The sequence below is a fragment of the Hyaena hyaena genome, unplaced genomic scaffold (genome assembly GCF_003009895.1).
Source record: "Hyaena hyaena isolate Hyena2069 unplaced genomic scaffold, ASM300989v1 scaffold_256, whole genome shotgun sequence".
In the NCBI taxonomy this organism is placed as follows: Eukaryota; Metazoa; Chordata; class Mammalia; order Carnivora; family Hyaenidae; genus Hyaena; species Hyaena hyaena.
Window position 1 is genome coordinate 1,736,219 of NW_024080885.1, and position 14,109 is coordinate 1,750,327.

Here is a 14,109-nt window from a genome sequence, read left to right on the forward strand (position 1 = left end):
AAAAAAAAAAAAAAAAAGAATTGAAAAAAAAAGAAATTCCTTTGTGTAAGATACCTTTCATATCATTGTTCATTTTTCTACTGGGCTGTCTTCCTTTTTTTTTTTTTATGTTTGTTTATTTTTGAGAGAGGGAGGGGTAGAGAGAGGGGTGGGGGACAGAGGCTCTGAAGTGGGCTCTGAACTGACAGCAGAGAGCCTGATGTGGGACTCGAACCCACAAACTGTGAGATCATGACATCAGCTGATGTCGGATGTTTAATCGAATGAGCCACCCATGTGTTCCTACTTATTTGACAGAAAGAGAGAGAGAGCACAAGTTGAGGAGGGGGCAGAGGAGAGGAAAAGGGAAGGAGAGGGAGGGAATGAGAATCTTAAGCAGGCTCCACATTCAGAGCAGAGCCCAATGCAGGGCTTGAGCTCATAGGCCATGAGATCACAACCTGAGCTGAAATCAAGAGTCTGATGCCTAACAGATTGAGCCACTCAAGCACCCCAAGAAAATTCTACTCATACTGATGAGGTTTTGGAATGATGGGGGTTCAGAGCTAACAGCCAAGAAAGTATTCATGAAGACATCTTTGGTGCAGAAAGGTGACTTTTATTAAAGCACAGGGACAGGAGCAGTGGGCAGAAAGAGCTGCAGGCTGTCTTTTTCTAATTGATTTGTAGGGGTTCTGTATATTTTTTGAATATGAGCCTTCTAATGGTTACATGTCTTACAAATACCATTTCCACTCTTGCCCATTTAATCTTTTGCTAAACAGAAATTCTTACTTTTAAAGTAGTCAACTTTATCAATATTTTCTTTGACTACTACATTTTGTTTTTTATTTAAGATGTCTTTCCTTATTCTGAATGATGAATAATGCTGCTATGAGTATTTGTGTACAAGTTTTAGGATGGTCAAATGTTTCCAATTCTCTTGGACAGACCCCTGAGAAGAGAATTTCTGGATTGTAAACCAGCAATAGGTTGTAGCCAAATATTTTTCATAGTAGTTGCACTGCTTTACATTCCCAACAGTAATGTACAAGGTTGCAGTTTTTCCACATCTTTACTAACACTTGGTACAGTCAACCTCTAGAATGTATCAGTTCTAGTTGGAGTGTGCTGGTATCTCATTGTGATATTATTTTGAATTATCCTAATGACTAATACTGTTCTGCATCTTTTTGTATGTGTAATTGCCATTCAGGTTCTTTAGTGAATGTCAATTCAAATCTATTGACCATTTTATTTATTTTTCCTCCATTTTAAAAATAAATTAATTTTTTTAAATTTATTTTTTAAACTTATTTTTTAAATTTACATCCAAGTTAATTAGCATATAGTGCAACAATGATTTCAGGATGCCTCCTGCTTTGGTTTTCTTTCTTTTTTTTAAATAACTTTAAAAAGTTTTTAATGTTTATTATTTTGAGAGAGATAGAGATAGAGCATGAGCAGGGGAGATGCAGAGAGAGAAGGAGACACAGAATCTAAAGCAGGCTCCAGGCTCTGAGATGTCAGCACAGAGCCTGATGCAGGGCTCGATCCCACGAGCTATGAGATCATGACCTAAGCTGAAGCTGGACACTCAACCAACTGAGCCAACCAGGCACCCCTGGTTTTCTTTTTCAAGACTGATTTGGCTGTTGGGGGTCTTTTCTGGTACCATACAAATTTTAGGATTGTTTGTTCTAGCTCTGTGAAGAATGAAGGCTGTGGCACAAAAACGGACACATAGACCAATGGAATAGAATAGAGAACACAGAACTGGACCCACAAATTTATGGCCAATTAATCTTTGACAAAGCAAGAAAGAGTATCCAGTGGAAAAAAGACAGCCTCTTTAACAGATGGTGCTGGGAGAACTGGACAGCAACATGCAAAAGAATGAAACTGGACCACTTTCTCACACCATACACAAAAATAAACTCAAAATGGATGAAGGACCTGAATGTGAGACAGGAAACCATCAAAACCCTGAATTCATGGATCAGTTCTAGTTTTGGTGTAATGTTTTGGGTTTTCCATATAGAGTATCATGTCACCTGCAAAGAGTGAAAGTTTGACCTCCCCCTGGCCGATTTGGATGCCTAAAACTATAGCATTCCTAAAAGAAAACATAGGATAAACTATTTGACCTTATTAAAAGAAGAATTCTTAGCTATGACATCAGAAGCATGGTCCATAAAATTTTAAAAATTGATAAATTGGACTTTAGCAAAATAAAAAATGCATGTTCTTCAAAGGACACCAATAAGAAGATCAGCTATAGATTAGGAGAAAATATTTGCAAATCACATTTTTTCCTTTTTTAAATTTAAATTTTAGTTGCAAATCACATTTCTGATAAAGGACTTGCATCCATAATCTGTAAGGAATCTTTAGAAGTCAACAAGACAACTCAATTTAAAATGGTCAGTAACAGACTTCAATCTGTATTAAAAACCTGTAATCATCAAGACAGTATGGCACTGGCACAAAAACAGACACTCAGATCAATGGAACAGAATAGAGAACCCAGAAATGGAGCCAAAAACGTATGGCCAACTAATCTTTGACAAGCAGGAAAGAATATCCAATGGAATAAAGACAGTCTCTTCAGCAAGTGGTGCTGGGAGAACTGGACAGCAACATGCAGAAAAATGAACCTGGACCAATTTCTTACACTATACACAAAGATAAACTCAAAATGGATGAAAGACCTAAATGTAAGCCAGGAAGTCATCAAAATCCTTGAGAAGAAAGCAGGCAAGAACCTCTTTGACCTTGGTCTCAGCAACTTCTTACTCAACATGTCTCCAGAGGCAAGGGAAACAGAAGCAAAAACAAACTATTGGGACCTCATCAAGATAAAAAGCTTCTGCACAGCAAAGGAAACAATCAGCAAAACGAAAAGGCAACCTATGCAATAGAAGATATTTGCAAACGACATATCAGATAAAGGGTTAGTATCTAAAATCTATAAAAACTTATCAAACTCAACACCCAAAATCAAATCATCCAGTGAAGAAATGGGCAAAAGACCTGAACAGACACTTCTCCAAAGAAGACATCCAGATGGCAAACAGACACATGAAAAAATGGTCAACATCACTCATCATCAGGGAAATACAAATCAAAACCACAATGAGATACCACATCACACCTGTCAGAATGGCTATCATTAACAACTCAAGTAACAACAGATGTTGGTGAGAATATGGAGAAAGAGCACCTCTTTTTCACTGCTAGTGGTCATGCAACTGGAAAATAATATGGAGGTTCTTCAAAAATTTAAAAATAAAACTACCCTATGACCCAGCAATTGCACTACTAGGTACCTGTCCAAGGGATGCAGGTGTGCTGTTTCCAAGGGGCACATGCACCCCAGTGTTTATAGCAGTGCTATCGACAATAGCCAAAGTATGGAAAGAGCCCAAATGTCCATTGATGGATGAATGGATAAAGAAGATGTGGTATATTTATACAATGAAGTATTACTCGGCAATCAAAAAAAAAAAAATGAAACTTGCCATTTGCAGCTACATGGATGGAACCAGAGGGTATTATGCTAAGTGAAATTAGTCAGTCAGAGAAAGACAAAAATCATATGACTTAACTCATATGAGGACTTTAATACCCAGAACAGATTAATATAAGGGAAGGGAAGCAAAAATAACATAAAAACAGGGAAGGGAAGCAAAAAAAACCATAAAAACAGGGAAGGGGACAAAACATAAGAGACTTTTAAATATGGAGAACAGAGGGTTACTGGAGGGGTTGTGGGGGGGAGGGATGGTCTAAATGGGTGAAGGGCATTAAGGAATCTACTCCTGAAATCACTGTTGCACTGTGTGCTAACTAACTTGGATGTAAATTAAAAAATAAGTATTCCCCCCGCCACACACACAAAATGAATGTAACAGACACCACCTACTCCCCGTCATGTTCCCCACAGGAATTTGACAATCAAGGTACCTAGCTAAACTGTAAAACCTATGAACTACAAGGAAGGTTATGGCCATAGACCACCCAATGGAAATGAGCCAATCAGGAATTGACAATGCAGCACCTAGAGTTATACAGCCAATAGGGTAGAACTTAAGGAGGAACGAGAGGGAAGGGAAGGAGGTGGTGGGAGACCAGACCAGAACCTTATAAAACTAGGACCTTTGCCTATTGTCCATAAAGAGAGCTTTCCTACTATTCTTACTAATCTTATACTCTAATAAACTTAGCTTGCTGCTAAGAAAGAAAGAAAGAAAATAAGAAATAAAAGAAAGAAAGAAAGAAAGAAGAAAAGAAATGCTATATTTTTAGTTCTAATATTTAGATTTATGATGTATTTTGGTTAATTTTTATGTAGGGTGTAAAATAGCAGTCTAAGGTTCCCCTCCCCCAATGTGGATATCTAATTGTCCTAGCACCATTTGTTGGAAAGATTAGATATCCCCATTGAATTGTCTTGCTATTTTTGTGGGAAAAAAATCAATTGACCATAAATGTGAAAGTTTATTTCTGGATTCACAATTCTGTCCCACTGATCTGTAAGTCTATGGTAATACCACACTGTCTTAATCACTCTAGCTTTATCTTAAGGAAGTTTTGAAATCAGGTAGTACAAAAATTTCAACTTTATTCTTTCACAAATTGTTTCCACTATTCTAAATTCTTTGCATTTGTGTATAAATTTTGGGGCGAACTGCCATCTTAACAATTATGAGTGGTCCAATCCATAATATATTTCTTCATTTATTTTAAACTTCTTTAATTCCTCTCAGGAACTTCTGTAGTTTTTATACAGGTCTTGCATTTCTTTAAATCTATTCCTTAATATTTTATTCTTTTGGATGATACTGTGAATAGAATTGTTTTCTTGATTTCATTTTATTTATTTATTTTTACAAATAGTTTATTGTCAAATTAGTTTCCACATAACACTCAGTGCTCATCCCCACAAGTGTCCTCCTCCATGCCCATCCCCCCCCCCCACATCCATCAGTCCTCAGTTTTTGTCAGCATTCTTGATTTCATTTTAAAGTGCTCATGGATACTATAGGGCACTACAATTGATTTTGGTATACTGACTTACATTCTGTAATGTTATTCACTTGCTTTTAGTTTTTCAAAAAACTCTGTAGATTTCTTATGATTTTCCAAAAAGAAAATCAAATACCATGTCAATTTCAAATAAAGATAGCACCACCTCTTTAATTTTTTTCTTGCATTATTGCAATGATTAAAATCTCCACTACAATGTTTTAACAGAATGGTGAAAGCAGAAATCCTTTCTTTTTTCTCAATCTTCAGGGAAAAACATTCAGTCTTTTACCACAAGGTAGGATATTAGCTATAGGTTTTATTATCCTTTATTAGTTTGAAACAATTTCCTTCTACCTACTTTGGTGTGAGTTCTTATTGAGATTAGGGGCTGGGTTTTGTAAAATGCTTTTTTTTAAATCTATTGACATGATCATAAAGCTTTTATTCCATTAATACAGTGTATTAAATCAATTTTTTGCTATTAAACTAAACTTTCATTGCAGGAATAAATCTCAGTTGAACATGGTGAGCAACTCTTAATATTTTCATATTTTGCTGGATTGGTTTGCTAATATTGCATTTAGGATACTGCATCTGTGTCATGTTGAATATTGGTCTATAGTTGCCTTTCTTTTAATGTCTTTGGCTTGCTTTGGTATCCAGATAATGCTACTTTATAATCAAGTCAGTTAGAAAGTTTCTCTAGAAAAAAAAAAAAGTTTCTCTGGAGCTACTATTTTCATCTTTTTTTTTTTAATGTTTTTATTTCTGAGAGAGAGAGAGACAATGTGAGCAGGGGAGGGTCAGAGAGCAGGGAAGATACAGAATTTGGAGCAGGTTCCAGGCTCTGAGCTGTCAGCACAGAGCTTGATGTGGGGCTCGAACCCACGAATCGTGAGATCATGACCTGAGCCAAAGTCAAACACTCAACCGACTGAGCCACCCAGGTGCCCCTAGAGCTACTATTTACTGAAAGAGACTCTGAATGATCAGCATTTTTTTCTTAAGTATCGATAGAATTCATCAGTGAAGCTATCTAGAACTGGACTTCTTTTTAAAAGTTTTTATGTTTATTTATTTACTTTGAGAGAGACAGTACATGCAAGCAGGGGAGAGGCAGAGGAGGGAGGGGGAGAGAAATTTCCAAGTAGGCTTTGTGGTAATAGCAGGGTTTGATCCCACGAATTGTGAGATCATGACCTGAGTCAAAATCGAGAGTCAGACATTTAACCAACTGAGCCACCCAAATGCCCCAGAAATGGACTTCTTATTTGGTAAGATTTTAACTCACTAATTTTTGTCTGTACTTTTATACGTCAATACTGATCTTCTAGTTCTTCTTGAGTCAGTTCTGCATCTTTCTAGGAATTTGTCTTTTCCATCTAAGTTGCCATAAAGTTGTTCATAATATTCTTTTATAGTCTTTTTAATTATAGAATTTGTACTGACCTTACATTCATTCCTGATTTTAATAACTTATGTCTTTGCTCTTTTTTTTTCCCCTTGATCAGCAGGCCAGTTATCAATTAATTGCCTCTCAACTCAAAATAAAAACTTCACTGCCTGCTCGGCAATGATGGGGTTGGACCCTGTAAATATTTCTTCTTTGCCAGCTGGCAGCATGTTAAGTTTTGTCAGCAGAGAGCTCGGGAGGATCACTGGAGGAGGAAAAGGTTTCTCTTCTTGGCTCCAAGGTACTCATTTAGGCAGATTCCTGCAGAAGATAAAGACTTTGCAGACCAGGCTCCTGCAACTTAATGCCTGGTTCCAAAAGCTCACATGCAGAACACATTTCTAGTAGCACATGACTTCTGCAACATCCAATTCTAGCAGTTCCCAGTGGCCTGTAGTATACAGCACCTCCCTGTGGGCAGTTTTCTTGGTACCCCATCCCACCTCCAAGTAGGTGAAATGCCATTGACTTGGCTGGCACCTCTCTGTGAATGGTTTACTTGCAATGTTCCAGAGGTCAACTTCACAGGTTTTCTGAGTTCTGATGTGCAATCACAGCAAACTTCTCTCCCATTCACTAAAACATGACTTAATTCCCTCCAGTGATGTCTGGATTTCAGCCTGAAAGGGTTGTCTACCAGACCTATTTCTTCTTTGAGTACTTTATTTCAGTTCTAGGGATTAATGGATGTTTTTTAAAACTGAAATACATGTATTTTTAAGAGTTCTTTTTACTTCTTAGTAGTCAATCCTCACCATCACCCCTAGTTCAATCTCCTGTTATAGTTAATAACTCTTTATATTCAACTTCTGTTCAAATTACTAAGTAGTTTCTGGTTGGATCTTAATTACTATAGTCAGTCCAGATAAAGGTTTATCAAGTTTATCTTTTCAGAGTTGGTTTCACTAATTTTCTCTATTCCTTTTCTGTTTTTTATTTATTTCTACTCTGATCCTCATTATTACTTTATTTGGGTTTAATATTATTTTCTTTTTGCAGCTTTTTTTTTCTTTTCCAAGCTTCTTAAGGTTAAAGCTTAGGTTACTGACTTCAGATCTTTTTTTCCCCTAATTATAAGAATTTAAAGCTAAAATTTCCTTGTAAACACTGCTGTAACTGCATCTCATCAATTGTGATATGTTGTGTTTTCATTTTCATTCAGTTCAATAAATTTCCTAATTTTCCTTAGCAGCTCTTCTTTGATGCAAGGGTTACTTAGAAGTATGTTGGTTAATTACCAAATATTTGTTATTGCTTGCATTAATTTTCTATGGCTGCTATCACAAAACACCACAAACTTAGTGGCTTAAGAGCAACTTTTTGCCTGGAGCTGGTGAAAACATCCACATTGTCCCAGATATATGAGACACTGATCCCATTTTCTGTAATCTGAAAAGGCTTGCAGGACCAATTCTACACATGGCACAGTCCTGTGGACAATGGGAAATCCATACTGGTAAAGGGGTTGATACTGGAATGGACATAGATCAACCTCACAAAGACTCAATTCTGCCTTCTCTCTCAACTACAAAGAACTCAACCACAATAGTTTGTACACTTTTGTAGAACTGGTATCCAAGGACTAGCCTGGATTGCAGGAGGTCATTCCAGAGATTGTAGTCCAAGAGCAGAAAATCCTGCTAATCATCAATGATTTTAGTGAGCTGAGTCTCCTCTGGGGCACTTATCCATAACATATGGCAACTGGAAGAAATAGAAGCCAGTGCCCATCCTTTTGGGCAGTTTGCTGAAGAGAAAAATGTTACCTAAGGCCACTTTACTCATCACCACATGACCTGGAGCCTTGAGAAAATGCAGACTCTTGGTTGATCAGTCCCTCTTCATGGAAATGGAGAGGTTCTTCTACCTGGACAAGAAGGCATATTTATTGAAATACTTTGATGATAAGGATCAAGTGCTGTGAGCTTTTGATGTGATGAGGAGCAGTGCCACTTTGTTTCATATGAGCTTGTCTCCTGCCAATGTGCTGGATCATCTGCACTTGTCTGAAACTGTAGATGGAGTAAGGGGAGGATCCTGTTCTGACTTGCCAAACCACCACATTGCTGTTTCTGTGTTTCCTTTGCAGCCAGTTCATACAGGCACCTGGCAGCTGTCCTAATCAGTGCCTCCAAGCTCCAATGAAAGCTCCTTGTCTTCTAACTGCTGAAGGCATGTGGACACAGACATCTTAGTTTGATGGAGAAGACCTTTGGAGATTTACATCAAAAAAGACTAACCTCTATCTTTTCCTGGAAAAGTAGATCTTCCAGGAGGACAAAGACTGTAAGGGCTGCTACTCCTTCATTCAACTCAGTGTCCAACAGTTTCTTGCCACCATGTTTTATGTACTGGAGAGCAAGGAAAAGGAAGACAGGGAAAGCCTCAGGTGGAACGTTAGAAATGTGCAGAAGTTGGGGCACCTGGGTGGCTCAGTCAGTTCACTTTTGATTATGGCCCAGGTCATGATCTCACAGTTTGTGAGTTCAAGCTCCATATCAGGCTTCACACTGACAGTGTGGAGCCTGCTTGGGATTCTCCCCCACCCTCTCTGTCTGCTCCTCCCCCACTCACTCTTTCTCTCGAAATAAATTAACTTCAAAAACTTTTTTTAAAAAGGGATGTGCATAAAGCTGTTCTTCAAGAAAGACTAAAAAATGCCAACTGACCCAAGTTGGGTAACTTCTTAGCCATTCAAACAAAAAAGAGGCATGGGGCTGAAGACAACTTTTGACTCCCAAATGTCAAGTGGAACTTACTGAAATGCAAAGCATGGTCAGATGAGAATAAACCCTTCTGCTCAATGAAGGAGATGGTTTTGTACTGTCTTTTTGAATCTCAGGAATAACAGCTTGTAAAGGATGCGATTGTCCACATCAAAGAAATGTCACTGCATTTGAAAAATAAAATGGACACCATGCTTACATTCCAACTTAAGCACTGCCAAAACTTGCAGAAAATTTTGCTAAAGAAGGTATTCCTGGAGAATGACACTGCAGCAGAATCAGGTGCTCAGGTTCAGAGGTCCCAGAATGATGAACAATTGCCTCCTTTCTGAATGGACTTTTGTTTCATGTTTGGCTCAAATGAGAATCTGTATTTCTGGACATCAGTCAGATCTTCCTCAGTACCTCATCATTGAGGATTCTCTGTGAAAACCATATGCTACCTGTAATCTCCAGAAAGTGGTCCTCAAAAATAGTTATCTAGCTGATGCTTATCAGAACTTCTGCCTTGCCTTGGCTGGCCATGAGATCCAATGCACCTGGCCACTTACAGAAATGACCAAAATAGGTGCGCCTGGGTGGCTCAGTCGGTTAAGCATCCTACTTTAGCTTAGGTCATGATCTCATGGTTCGTGGGTTTGAGCCCCGTGTCGGGCTCTGTGCTGACAGTTAGCTCAGAGCCTGAAGCCTGTTTCCAATTCTGTGTCTCCCTCTCTCTCTGACCCTCCCCTGCTCCTGCTTCCTCTCTCACTCTCTCTCAAAAATAAATAAAACATTTAAAAAATGTTAAAAAAAAGAAGTGACTAAAATAATATGTTTTCCAATTATGTGATGTCTTGAGCCACCTAAAATGTAATCCATACTATCTCAGGTTGGTTTCTTATTCTTCCACCATTCATCAATGAGATGATTTCTCCTCAAAATCAATCATTCTAGGGCATGCTTGACCCTCACGACAAATGAGCTCTTGGATAAGGGTGTCAATTTGCTGTACACAATTTCGAGATACCGTAAGTGCTTCTTGCAGAGGTTGTCACTGAGGAATATCACCTCACAGTAACCTGTGGCAAGAAGCTCTCTTCTGCTTTGATCATCAACCAGAGGTTGACACACCTGTGCTGGGACACCTGTGGGATGGGAGCATAAAACTTGTATATGAGGGCTTGAGTTACCCCCACCCCACTACACACTCTGGTGCTATGGTGCTGCAACATATCCAATGATGGCTGCAATCATCTATCAAAGTATCTCCAGCAAAAATCAAGCTAACACATTGCATCTGGAGCTGACTCACATAGTAACTACCGCATTGAAGGCAGTGCCACATAACCTGAGATTTCTGCAGTTGTGGGGATGTGCCATCACTTCTTTCAGTTGTGAGACCTCCTGTCTGCCCACAGCAGCAACAGAACCTGATCATGCTGGACCTGGGCCAAAATTCTCTGGGAGTATAGTGGAGTAGAAATACTGCGTGAAGCCTTGAAACTTCAAAATTACCTCCTTTGGACACTCAGGTTGAAGATAGATGAATCCGATGCTCAAATCCAGAAGCTCCTGAAGGTCATCAAAGAGAGCAACCCACAACTCACTACTGAGAGTAACAACTGAGAGCCCAGAAGGAATAGCCAGCCTTTCTTCTCATGATTTCATTTTCTGAATGTAGATGTGAATCACACATACCACTTTAAACATTGCCTCTGTCTCCCTTCTTTCTCTTCTCCTATGTTTGATTAAACATAGCTTAGATCCCCTCATTTTATCCTTTATGTCTCTCTTATCTTTTCTGTAGAGTCATTCATTCTATAATAAAGTAATGGATCTTTAAGATGACGGTAAACTTTCTATGAGCTTTTTCAAATGATGTTAGTTGCTGGGCCAGATATTATTTTAGCTTTGGTTTTGCCTCTGGTTTACATAAAACATGTACAAGTAATTTAAACTTGTTCTGGATGAAATGTCCATATCTCCAGTATATAATGAGAAGTAAAGGTGAAAACTTGAAAAAAAAGTAAAAAAACAAAACAAAAAAACCCCCAAAACCTAGAAATCTACTCTCTCTTAGTGCTGGAGGTCAGAAGTCCAAAATCAAGGTATTGGGAAGTCTATGCTTACTCCAAAGGCTCTAGGGGACAATTTTCCTTTTCCTATACTGGCTTCCAGTGTCTCCAGGCATTCTTTGGCTTGTGGCCACATCACTTCAATCTCTGCCTCTGTGGTAACACTGCCTCCTTTTCTGCATGTGTTTCTCTGTGTGTCCGTTCAGATAATCCACGCTGGTCTCTATATCTCAAGATCTTTCACTTCAGTACATTTGCAAAAAATTTTTTTTCAGATAAGGTAACAGTTACAAATTCTGGGGTTTAGGACATGGACATAGCTTTTGCAGGACTACCAACAAACCTACTACATTATATATTTAAAATTTAAATAAATGTTAACCCCCACAAGCTGATATTTTTGCTTTATATTCATTTAAACTAACTCATATTCTTTGCTTTTCATTCTTTATTGCATCTTTATGGTTCCTTCTGAGATAATTTTCCTTCAACCTGAAGAACAACCTTAAAATGTAGCTTGAAAGCAAACCATCCATTCTGGCTTGTCTTTAAATGTCTATTCTGTTTTCATTCTAGAAGAGCATTTTTCTTGTGTAGAGAATTCTTTGTTGGCAGTTATTTTCCTTTGACATATTGAAGCCACTGGTTTCTGGCTATAGTTGTAGTTATTGACAAGTCCATCTTACCAATGGATCATGGCAATCTTTTTCTTTTAAATGGATGCTTAAAAAAAAAAAAGTTTACTTATTTATTGAGAGAGGGAGAGAGAGGAGAGGGGCAGAGAGGGAGACAGACAGCATCCCAAACAGGCTCCACACTGTTCAGCAGAGTCTGACATGTGGCTCACACTTACGAACTGGTGAAATCATGATATAGCTGAAATCAAGAGTCAGATGTTTGACTGAGCTACCCAAGTGCCCCAAAATGGATTCTTTTAATATTTTCTATTTGATTTTAGTTTTTGCATTTTTACTATGTATATGTTTAGATGTAGATTTTTAAAATTTTAATTTTAATTTTTAGGTAATCTCTATACCTGATGTGGGGTTCAAATCCACAACCCCAAGATCAAGAGTCACATGCTCTATCAACTGAGCCAGGTAGGTGCCCCAGATCTGGACTTATTTTTTTAAAAACTTACCTACTTGAGTTTCATTTCATTGAATCTTACTATCTTTTACTAGCTTTATAAAACTCTAAAATCATTATCACTTTAAATATTATCTTTTTCTCCTTCCTCTTATATATTTACTTAGCTGTTGTTTAGACCTCCTTATTTTATCCTTTATATCTGTCTTTTCCTCTTTTGTATTTTCCGTCTTGTTGTCTCTCCTTGCTTGATTCTGAATATTTTTACCAGTTCTCACTTCAGTTGTATTGAATCTATTTTCGACCCATCGATTCCTCTCATAAATTTCTATATTGAGCAGTTCTATAATTTCTATTGATTCATTTCTGAATATGCAACGTATTTTGTAAACATTTTGTGATTCAGAAAAAAAATCACATAAATGAATACCAAAATTATTAAGTGAAATTTGATGAGGAACAACGTACTTATGTAGTCTCAAATTATCTTTTCATAGACCACTTAATAATTATAAAGGCAAAAATTATTATCTTTATGATGGAAAAAACGTGGCAGATGCTTTCTTAACCAAGTGATAAAAGTTAATACAACATCACAATAATGGGACAAACAGACATCATGTACCCCTGATGTGATGCAGTGAGAAGGACACAATATCACTTTCATGGTACTCCTGTAAAAAGTTCATAACCTGAATCTAATTACAAAGAAACATCAGACAAATCCAAATTGAGGAACACTCTACAGAACTGCTCATCTATACTCTTCAAAAATGTCAGTATCAGGAAAGATGAAGATGAGGAACCGTTGCAGATTAAAGGAAACCAAAGATATGACTAAATGCAATGTATGATCCTGGATTAGATAAAGGGAAAAAGAACTATGATAATAGACCTTATTGGGACAACTGGCAAATTCTGAAACTGGACTGGACATGAGGCGATATGTGCCCATGCTAAGTTTGCCCACTTGATAACTCTACTGGCGTCATATAATTTCCTTTTCCTTACGGAAATACACAGCAGTAAGGGGGCATGAGATGTAAAACTTATTCTCAAATGCTTCAGAAAAAATGGTAAAGCAGTAAGTGGGAGATTGCTAAAAGTTGATGAATTTATCATGTAGCTCTTTACGTAAATTTGAAATTATTTTTTATTAATTTTTTAAACGTTTATTTATTTTTGAGAGAGAGAGAGAGAGAGAGACAAAGTACAAGCAAGGGAGGGGCAGAGAGAAGGGGAAACACAGAATCTGAAGCAGGCTCCAGGCTCTGATCTGTCAGCACGTGGGGCTTGAACTCACAAACCATGACCTGAGCCAAAGTTGGTTGCCCAACAGTCTGAGCCACCCAGAAGCCCCGAAATTATTTAAAAACAGAATGTTTTTTTTAAGCTTACAACCTTAATGTTTTCATAGCTCCAGTTCTTTGTAATTTTAGAGTTCAGCTTCTTTCTCCACGAAGCCAATAAGCACAGTTGTTACACAGGCCGTGTCTGATAATTCCAGTATCTATTCCTGGTAGGTACCTAACAGCCCTGTGTGTCTAGCCCTGCAACTGCCCAAAGCACAGTCCTTCCTCTCAGAACAAAAGACGCTCAGAATGGTGCTGCCTTCTGGGTCCTACACCAAAGTAGGAAGTCCTGCTCTGAGCAGATATCTGCCTATGCTGGCAGACAGCAGATTGAGACTGCATCCCATTTCCCTCCCCCAAAAGTCCACCAAAAGCATGGTTCTGGCTGTCCACTGCTTCCTTCCAGATTGGCAATGTCCCAG

The 14,109-nt window shown here is 38.1% G+C and overlaps 1 protein-coding gene across 4 annotated transcripts in view; it reads right to left on the reverse strand.

Moving 5' to 3' along the window:
* The window catches only part of RPGRIP1 (RPGR interacting protein 1), an 85,643-nt gene that overhangs the window by 25,817 nt on the left and 45,717 nt on the right, over positions 1–14,109 (reverse strand). The window lies entirely within an intron of this gene.